The sequence below is a fragment of the Eptesicus fuscus genome, chromosome 21, assembly GCF_027574615.1.
Source record: "Eptesicus fuscus isolate TK198812 chromosome 21, DD_ASM_mEF_20220401, whole genome shotgun sequence".
NCBI classification, from domain to species: Eukaryota; Metazoa; Chordata; class Mammalia; order Chiroptera; family Vespertilionidae; genus Eptesicus; species Eptesicus fuscus.
This window is the reverse complement of record NC_072493.1, coordinates 40,614,688-40,625,721: the sequence shown is the minus strand read 5'-3', so window position 1 is coordinate 40,625,721 and position 11,034 is coordinate 40,614,688.

The window sequence follows — 11,034 nt, the reverse complement described above, 5'->3', positions numbered from 1 at the left end:
CTCTAAAATCAATGGGAAAATATCCTCGGGTGAGGATCAACAAGAAATAAAAGAAGCCCTAACCGGTTTGGCTCAGTGATAGAGCATCAGCCTGTGGACTGAAGGGTCCCAGGTTCAATTCTGGTCAAGGGCATGTCCCTTGGTTGCGGGCACATCCCCAGTAGGGGGCGTGCAGGAGGCAGCTGATCGATGTTTCTCTCTCATTGTTGTTTCTAACTCTCTATCCCTCTCCCTTCCTCTCTGTAAAAAATCAATAAAATATATTTTTTTTAAAAAGAAATAAAAGAATGTTAGAGCTGTAGCTAGACAAGGGAATAAAGCATGTTAGTCTCAGAGCGTGTTTTTATGCCAATGAGAATGATCGAGAAGAGAGAGGAGAACTGATGATGCAGGAGAGAGGGAGAGAACGGCTTGGCTTACCTCCCTGGGTAGGGGAGAAAGGGTGGGATGTAGTGCGCACGTGAGGAAGTGGCCTTGGCCAGGAGCGTTTGGGTCTTTGACAGGAGGAAAGGCAGAGAACAGGGTCTCGGGTGCAGGCAGCGGGGTAGATATCCTGGGAACCGGTGGAAGTTCTCTTCGACGGCCTCGCCTCTCGCTGTGAAATAGGAGTGGGGTCAAGGGTGAGAGCGAGGACCGTGAGGAGGTGGTAGAGGTCAAAGGAGGGATGAGAAAGTGCTTCCAGGAGCATGGGAGAGTGAATGGACGTGAGTGACCTTGAACTTACGGTGAGCCCAGCCTCCTTGTAGCGTGTGCTTTTGTCCAGCCATGTTCGGCGGGTGCAGGCAGAGCGTAGGCGGAGAGCTGAGTGACACCTGCCCACCAGTCTCATTCACACAGGACGTGTTTCCCGGTGGGTGCTGGAAAGGAAGCCAACTGTGACAGTGACAAGGGCTTTGATTCAGGAAACGGAAGGGCTGTGAAAAGGATGGGGACTACAGATGGGGACACAGAGGCCCAGGTGAGTCCCTTCCAAGTTTCACGCGTGATTTTTTCAAATATGAGATGCTATATTATCGTGCCCATAAAATGGTCCAAAAGCCAAATCCGTTATCAACTTTGCTGAAGCAGCAAACATCGCCCAAGCCCCTCCAGGTTGTCCTGAGTGATTATTAACACTGTGATAATACAGGGGATTCTTTCAGCGCTCGGTGCTCTTCCTGTGTCACCTCAAGGACAGGCAGTGAGGTGGTTAGTGAGCCCGTCTGCCCGGGTTTGAACCCCAGCTCTGCTTCTTACAGTCAGCGTCTCCACGTCTCAGTTGTCTCATCTGTGAAATGGGGATGACGACAGCAGCATGTGCCCCAGAGTGTTTGGGGGATGAATAGTTGAATGAATGCATGTAAAGTGCTTAGCACAGTAAACACTCAATAAGCAGGGACCATTGTCATTTCATTAAATCGTCTTAACAACCTGGGAGAGAGGTACTATTATGACCCCTTGTTTACCATGACAGGGGCTAAAATATTAAAGTGTTAGCATTCAAAGCCTTACACACACACACACACACACACACACACACACACACACACAGAGGCATGTGTTCGCTTTTAGTAATTCTGGGTGGCGAGGAAGACTAACGCCCAGAAATGCTAAACTGATCTACGTAAGAAAGTAAAGCAATGCTTTCACATGCATTCGTCTGGCCAAACTTGGGCAGTCTAAGAACACCAAGTCCTAGAGAAGAGTGTGGAAGGAGGGGCCATCCAGCACTGAGGGTAGGGGTACAGTTGGGTGCATCCTTTCTGAAGAGCAATCTGGCAATATTTTAGGAAATTAAATGTGAAGATGGCTGACAACCCCATTTCCCCTCCCTCCAGCAGGCTCATAAACGAGGTATGTATGCAAATGAGGATGAGGGCAGTTCAGGTGGCAGAGAGTTGGAAGGAATTTTATGTCCATTACTAGAGGCCCATTGCACGAAGATTCATGCAATAGGCCTTCCTTCCCCTGGCTGCCGGCACCGGTTTTCCTCTGGCACCCGGCACCCAGGCCTTCGCTCTGGCCACCGCCTTCCGTCTTCACTCTGGCCAGAGCCTTCAGTCTTCTCCACTCCTGCTGGAGCGCTGCTTCTGTAGCTCCCTCCGCCCCCACCCTCCCCCTCATAGCAGGTGTCCCACCCCGCCCAGCCACTCTGTGCCTGCATATGCAAATTAACCCGCCATCTTTGCTGGGTTAATTTGCATACTCACTCCTGATTGGCTTGTGGGCGTTCTAGAAGTACGGTCAATTTGAATATTTCTCTTTTATTAGTGTAGATTAGGGCTTCAGAAGTAGAATGTGGGATACATGAGGGAGTACCGCACAGGAATACAGAAGGAGCCAATGCAATGCTTAGCAAGTGCCTGATGCCAAATGCTTGAAGATGCCAGCTTGCCACGACCTTATAAGAAAGGTACCATTATTTAACACCCTCTATTTTTGAAAAATAATTCTTTACTGTTGAAAGTATTACATATGTCCCCCTTTCCGCGCCCCCCCCCCATTGACCCCCTCCAGCCTGCTCCTGCCCCCCCTCCACCCCAGGCCCTCACTGCCCCATTATCTGTGTCCATGGGCCATGCATTTATGCATACAAAATCCTTGGTTGATTACCTCCCACCCATCCACCCTCCCCTGACTTCCCTCCGAGATTCCACACGCTGTTCCATGCTTCCATGTCTCTGGATCCACTCCGTTCATCAGTTTATTTTGTTACTTAGATTCCACATATGATAACACTCTCTTTTTTAGAGAAAGAGAAAGGAAGAGAGAGAGAGAGAGTGAGAGAGAGAGACCTTGAAACATTGAACGAAACATTGATTGGCTGCCTCCTGCACACTCCCTACCAGGGATCGAGTCCACAACCCATGCATAAGACCTGACCAGGAATCTAACTGGCAACCTCTCAGTGCAAACCCAAGAAACTGAGCCACACCAGCCAGGACAACAGCCTCTACTTTACAAATGGAGAAACTGGAGCCCAGAGAGGTTAAGTAACCTGCCCCAGGCCATCCAGCTTGTGAGCAGCCAGGCTGAGACTTAGCCCTGGCAGCCTCTCCTGAGCCCTCCTCAGACTCACTCATCATGAGCTAGAAATAAGCAGAACCACGCAGAGAGCTCTCAGAAAGCACAATGAAAGAAAGGGAGGTTTGTGGCTCAAAGGCGTCTTTGCAAATTTAAGAAATATATAACACAAAATGACCTTGACGGCTATACATGGATTTTCATGGAAGAATAGAAGAGGGATTGGGGTCCAGAAGTTCAGCACCCTAGAGAGGGTACCTATGGGATGGGGGTGGAGATGAAGGGGAGAAATTACTAAAATTAAATTCAACCAGAAATGATTGCATAGAATCAGCTTAATCCTATGCACTGTGATGAGCTAGAGAAGCAGCTAGGTTGGGGCGGGGGGAGGTGCATACCTGGAGAAAGTTGGCTGAAAAGAGAGAGACATGTGAGAAAGAGGCAGGGAGGTAGAATGGTTAAGGAGGGAGCTTCTGCAGCCAGGTGGCCAGGGTTCAAGTCCCAGGTCTGCTACAAGTGACTTAACCTCCTGTGCCTCAGTTTCCCCATCCATAATATTTGTAAATGCCCACGCTGTGGGAGACATGCCCAGAAAGCTCCTTCTCCCTCCGCAAACCTAAGGCCAGAAATCTACACTGTTCCTCAAAGTCAGGCGTCCTCAAACTACGGCCCGCGGGCCACATGCGGGTGTTTTTGCCATTTTGTTTTTTTACTTCAAAATAAGATATGTGCAGTGTGCATAGGAATTTGTTCATAGTTTTTTTTAAATTATAGTCCGGCCCTCCAACGGTCTGAGGGACAGTGAACTGGCCCCCTGTTTAAAAAATTTGAGGACCCCTGCTCAAAGTTCTTACAGAAATCCTTTTTTTTTTTTTTATTTATTGATTAAGGTGTCACATATTTGTCTTCATCCCCCCATTCCCATCCCACACCCCTCCCCACGGATGCCCCAACCCCCTGTTGAACTTAACCATTGGATAGGCTCATATGCATGCACACAAGTCCTTTGGTTGATCTCTACCCCCTCCCCCCACTTTTTTTTTTTTTTTAATTTTCCCTTGCCTACCGTGCCGTGTGTGATCTGACTTGCTTTTTAAAAGAATGACTCTGGAAGTGCACGTTCCCTTCCCACGGAAGACTGAAGACCTCCTGGCTGCGCAGACACCCGGAAGATGTCCTGCCAGCACAGAGCAGCGCAGGCCAGAGCGGAGTGGCACAGGGTGGAGCGGACCAGAGCGAGGTGGGGCCGACCAGCACAGCTCCGCAGGCCAGTCCGGAGCAGAGCAGAGCGAGCTGTCCGCAGCCTGGGGCCTGGCCCGGCCTGCCTGGCCAAGGCTGCCTCCCGGCCATGCTGTTCTCACAGTCCCGCTGCAGCACAGTGGAGCTGTGTGCCAATCAGGTTCCCTTCTTCACCACACCCCAAACTGGGGATTCCTGTGGGCAATGATTTGGCACGAAGGACCATGGATGGACAAAAGGTAGAAATACTGTCATCTATAGTGTATATATAATCAATTGATTGTCTTATAGTATAGGTGGTTTTGCCTTTAGCATGAAGAGTTTTAAAATTATACTGTTGCCCTAGCCGGTTTGGCTCAGTGAATAGAGTGTCGGCCTGTGGACTAAAGGGACCTGGGTTCAATTCCGATCAAGAATACATGCCCAGCCCTGACCGGTTTGGCTCAGTGGACAGAGCGTCAGCCTGCGGACTGAAGGGTCCCGGGTTCGATTCCGGTCAAGGGCATGTACCTTGGTTGCGGGCACATCCCCAGTGGCAGAGTGTGCAGGAGGCGGCTGATCGATGTTTCTCATGAGTTTTTCTGACCCTCTCTCCTTCTCCCTTCCTCTCTGTAAAAAATCAATAAAACATATTTTAAAAAAAAAAAGAGTACATGCCCAGGTTGCAGGCTCAATCCCCAGTAGGGGGTGTGCAGGAGGCAGCCGATCAATGATTCTCTTTCATCATTGATGTTTCTCTCTTCTCTCTCTCTCTCTCTCTCTCTCTTCCTTCCTCTCTGAAATCAATAAAAATATATTTTTAAAAAATAAAAGAATTGAACTGTTAAATCTAGTGATTTTAATTTTAAAATGTTTATTGTACTTTTAAACTTAAAAATGTATGCCTTCTCCAAAATTTTCCTAAAACTCTGTTTTCCTAGGTACAATAACATATTCAAATATATTGTGTTACATATTTTTGCTTACAGTCTAAGTTAAAGCTCTAAATTTTTTTTCAAGTTGCTGACTTGTTTGTCCCTCTACCACACGTTGAAAGAAATATAAATTTTAAATCAAAACTAATGCTGTAGTTTAAAAAAAAAAAGAAGAAGAAGAAGAAGAAGAACTCTGTCTGTTGAAATGATGGGCACGGGTGGGAGTGGGGAGCGCAGGAAAGGTCCTTTGAGTCCGGGGGAGCTGCTGAGAGCCCGGGCCTTGGCGGTGTTGACAGAGGCGGCGACATGAGGTCAGATTTGGAATCTAAAGGTGCAGCAGAGAGCGTTTGCTGATGGATTGGTTGTGGGTGTGAGGCAAAGAGGGGGTGTCAAGGGCAAATGCAAGGTTTTTGGCCTGAACAACTGGGAGAGTTTGGAATCGATCCCAGAGGCAGTAGGAAGTCATAGGAAGATATTAAGGCTGGGGGGGAGGGGACGTGGTCAGATGCCATCATCACCAAGGAGGCAGCCAGGACTGGGATGGATTCGAGCCCTGGCTCAGCCCCCAGCTCACTGTGGGCTCCCGGGCAGGGTGAAACCATCCTGGACCTCCACCTCCCCATTCTACAAAGAGGCTGTGAGGAACAAAGGACCCCTCAAGACCTTTGCAGCACAAAGACTTTTGCTCCCAGATTCTCTGACTCAGCTACCCCGGGGTCAGATATACACATACTCATTATGCAAAGTCAGACCCCTCTTCCTCGTCCTCCCTGAAGGCCTCCTTGCCCCACTGGACAGGACACAGGAGTTCCCTGCCCTGGGAGCCTGGGGGATAACGGTGACAATGGCAGGCAATATTTGCTGAGCACACATTCGGTGCCAAGGGCTCTGTCTCAGCTCTGTCACACGGACACCACACAGGAGCGCTGAGAGGTAGGTGTTTTATGATCACTCCCGTTTGGTAATGGGGAAACTGAGGCTCAGGAGAGGTGAAATGGTTTGCCCAAAGTCACATGGGAGAACCGGGACTCCAGTGATGTCTTCCCACCTGTCACCCAGGCCCAACCACCAGCACTTCCCACCTGCGTGGTCAAGATCACCTCCGTACTTCTGCCCACCCACCCCCACCCACCCGGCAGGACTGTTCACATGCAGTCAAAAGGATCTTGTGATAAAACCTAAATCAACTCACATCCTTCCTCAACACTCTCCCACAGTCCCATTACCCTCTGAGTCAAAGCGAAGTCTTTACTGTGGCCCTCAGCGCAGACACAGTCAGCTCCCTGCCTCACTCTCTGGCCTCATCCCTCCCACTCCCTAACTTTCCTGGGCTCCTCCTTCTTCCTCCAACATGCCAGGTACACTCCTGCCTCAGGGCCTTTGCACCTGCTCTTCCCTCTGCCCGGACCGCTCTTTCCCCGGAGATCCACATGACCTCACCTCTTTCGTGTCTCTGCTCAAATGTCACCTCCTCAGTGAGGTCTTCCCTGTCCATTCTATTTTTTCTTAAATGTTTTTATATTTCCTACATGTTTTTGTTGATTTCAGAGGGAGCAAGGGAGAGGGAGAGATAGAAACATCAATCAATGATGAAAGAGAATCATCCATCAGCTACCTCCTGCACGCCCCCTACGGGGGATCGAGCCCACAACCCGGGCATGTGCCCTGACGGGAATCAAACAGTGACCTCCTGGTTCATGGGTCGATGCTCAGCCACTGAGCCAGACCAGTGGACTGACTAAGTGTATTTCTTACTGTGGGTCGAAAAGGTTTGCAGAACCCTGCATGGAACAGTCCCACCGCTCCTAAATCCCATGTACAGACTGGATAGATGATACTAGTACCAGCTCTTCAATGGGACCCATGCTAAGTGGTTTTACCTCCTTCGGCTCCTGGGTTTCTCACCACCCAATTGACAGATAGGAAGACTGAGGCTCAGACTAGAGAACGTTCATGCCTGAGGTCACCGGGCTGGGAAAGAGAAAAGCAGGGCTTGAGCCCCAGCCGCCTCCCTCTCTCCTGCACCTACCCCAATTGCCCGCTCGCCTACCCCTCCCTATGTGCTCCCCACCTACACAAAGCACTCGGGTGCCCAGCCTGTCCTCGGAGCCCCTGGGTGCAAGCTGCCTCATAGATCCTCCAACAGTGCAGCCAGCAGGATCCTCTCAACTCCCATTTTGCAGGCGAGCAAACTGAGGCGAGAAAGCATTTCCAAGAATCAGCCATGCTATCACCCTCTCCAAACTCCCCTCTTGGAGAAGCAGGAGGCAGCAATGGCTACACCTGTGTCTTTCCCCCCCTCGGTTCAAATCCCCTGCTTCAGAACTTTGTGGCTGTGTGGTCCCAGGCAAGCTCTCCGAGCCTCGGTTTCCTTTTCTGCAAAACAGGAATAATAATAGTATCTGCCCTCAAGACCATGTTTAAGACTTAACTATGTTAGAATACGTGCAAAATGATTAGGTCAGCAACCACACGCCTTTGTGGGAAATCTTACCCGCACCCCTGTGTGATTGGACTACTATTGGCCCCTGAACTTTGTCAAGGAGGCCCTTTCTTTTCTTTTTTTATTTTTATTTATTTTTATTTTTTGGCTGCCTCCTGCACACCCCGATCAGTAATTGAACCTGCAACCGAGGTACGTGCCCTTGACCAGAACCGAACCCGGGACCCTTCAGTCGGAAGGCCGGCGCTCTATCCACTGAGCCAAACGAGCTAGGACAAGGGAGGCCCTTTCTTGAGTTAATAGAGCTAGAAAGCGGGAGGGTCAGAATTTGGGTGCAGACCTGCCTGGCTTTTCACCACCGAGTCACAATAGTCCTTTAAGCTGTTCGTTTCGAAAGCAACAGCAGCAAGCGTTTCCAAATTAAGGAACGTAAGACTCGGAAAGAGTTAGGGTATGCCCAAGTCACACAGCATGTAAGTGGCCGACCCAGGCTTTGAACCCAGGCTGTGTGTCCAGATGCAGGCTGACTTTTGTCCCACGGTCCCCTCCAGAAAGCTCTGATCGGCAGGAGGAAAAAGCAAGTTGAGGGCTGCCCTTGTCCCAGCTCAGTCCGATGGTCTTGTATGTCTGGCTCCAGCCCCTGCCCAGCCTCCAGTGGCTGCTTCCCTGAAGACTCTAGGATGAGGGTACTGGGGTGGCACGGATGATGGCAGAGGGTGCAGCAGCCCCCTCCCCTGGCCTCTGATTGGGGCCCTGCAATCCCCCAGGATTTGGTGCTTGGAAAGCTGACGTTGGGTTGCTATGGCAATAGGTTTGGGGCGGTTACCATAGCAGCAGAACTAGCCTGGGTTTAAAAATATCTAGGAGGAGGTTTGTGTTTGTGTGTGAGTGTGAGTGCGTGACCGACCATGCTGTTGTGTGTGTCCAAATGGGAGGGCTTGGGGGGACTGTAGAGCTGGGGCTGCAGGCATGACTAGGGGGTGGGGGCTGAGCAGCACACGGGACTCCATGTGTGTTGTGTATGCTGCTGAGTGATCTGTGAGGTCTCCTGTATTGTGGGCATTAGACTATGTGGGACATGTAGCTAAATGTGTGTGATTACCCACTTTGTGTGGAAGACACACTTGAGTCTGTGTGTCAGTGTAATTCACATGTCCCTAACATGTATGCCTTATGTAACATAGGTTGTGCTTGTTTTGTGGCTGCAATCATGTACTCATAACTTCTCAGGGCGTGCGTGGCCAAGTGTGGAGTAGTTTTGGCTCTGAATGTGTGCACCTGGGAAATACTCAGATATCAGATGTGCATGTGTCTATTTGTGTGTGAGTGCCTGTGGTACGGCTTTGGGTCTGCATGACTGAATGTGCATTATGCGTTATTAAAGAGTGTGTGTGTGTGTGTGTGTGTGTGTGTGTGTGTATGCGCACCCGTGTACCTATCCCCCATGAGTCTTTTTCATACATGAGAGTGTGGCTATGTGAAACTGTTGAGAGTGTGTACCTGTGTGTCTGCAAGAAGGCTTGTGTGACGGGGACTGGCGGGACTTCACACCCAGTTCCATGGATGTTGAAATACGTACCTGTGTGGTGTGAGTATATGCGACTCAAAGGGTCTAAGGTGTGGATCTCCTCTCCGCCTGACCCCAGTATCTCCCTGCATCCCTCTGCCTCTTCTCCGTCTCCATGGCAACCAGTTCCTCAGCTTCCTCCTGGAAGATGGAGGGGGAGGATCCAGACTGCAGTGGACCACAGCCCCCTACAACCCCCCTTGGCTCTGGGGACAATAGGGGGAGGGGACAGATGGGTGGCCACCCCATCCACCTCAGGCCATCTGCTACCCTCTCCATCCTGGGGACCTGAGAGCATGGCAAGGGAGGGGCAGCAGTGGGATGGAGCAGAGGGAGCAGCCCCCAGCTGCCACAATCACCCTCACCCAGGCCTCTTCTGAGCCTCATCTTGCCTCTGGCTGACCTAGGAAGGAAAGAATCCTTGGAGACCAGGAATCTAAGGAGAAGAAAATTCATGCATCAGTGAACATTAACTATTAGCAATGATCAATTCCAAGGAAATACCCCATACTGTCAATGATTTTAGGCTCTGGAATTAAACTTGTCCTTCATTCAAATCCCAGTTTCCCCTCTGACTATCTGTGTGCCCTTGGACGAGCCACACTCCAGGCTCCTGGGCCTCCACTTGGTCATCTGAAAATTTGTTTTCCTTCATGACATGAATAGTAATACTTTACAAGGGACGACAGCTTTGTTCCCCAGCGTTGTAAGGGACAGTGCCTGACACTTAAAGTGTTGATTGAATTGAACACCAGTTGTGTGCTAGGCTCAGAGCTACATGCTTTAACTCAGGTATTCATTGAATGAATACCCAGGGGCCTTGCCGTAACCCTGTGTTAATTCTTCCGGGAAGAGATGAAAGGTTTCGAGGAGGAACGTCCCAGCTGGGGTGGGAGACATGTGACGTGGGATTTCTTATCTCGACCAAGTGAGGTCAAGTTGCTGAGGCTAAGTTTCCTCATCTGTAAAATGGGAATAATAAGAGCACCTAAAGGGGCTCTGGGGATTCAATGTGATGTTTGTGAAGCGCTTACTTAGAACCGGACCGGGCACATAGTAAGTGCTCAGCAAACGTTCTTTACTGGTGAGGGGCGGGGAAGCTTTGCCTGAGTCTGGGGTCCTACTGTAGCCTGGGGGAGCTGGGTCCCTCAGGCAGCTGTGGGAGGGGCGTGGCCAACACATGGGGGCGTGGTCTAGGCTTCAAGGGCAGGCCAATGGGGCGCCGAGGGGCGTGGCCTTGACCGGCATGGGTGTGGCCTTGCGTGGGTGGGCGGGGCCAGGCCGCTGTGGGAGCCTCCGGGAAAGAAGATGCTCGGTCCAGCAGCCACCGCCAGCCCTGCCGCCGCTGCCACCCGTGCCCGCCGACCCCCACGTCCCCACTAGCGGCTGCCTCCGCCTCCCAGCTCCGGCCCCCCGCCCCGAGCAGGGTCTGGGGGGCTCGGCCCTCCTCCCGGGGTAGCAAAGAAGGGAGTCCCATCCCTCCAGTGGCGCGGCCAGTCCCCGGGCTCCCTGATTTCGAGAGAGACCCCACCCCTGAGTTTTCTCCGGACCCCATCGGGGACCCCCTTGGCCCTCTCATACTGCTCACATCCGTTCTCTTGTCTCTGTCAGCCCCCCAGAACCAGCTCCCTCCCTCCTTCCCTCTCTGGGGTTCCCCCTCCCCCATCCCTCCGCCGCCGCCCCCTCCTCCTCCCACATCCCCTTCCCTCCCCCTCCCCTCTCCCCTCTGCCCCCCCCCCCCCCCACCATGAGGATGATGGCCGCCGGCGCGGTGCACGGCCTCTTCACGGCCTCCGCGGCCCCGCAGCCGCCGCCGCCCCCGCCGCCGCCGCCGCAACCCCAGCCTCCCCAGCAGCCGTCGCCGCCGC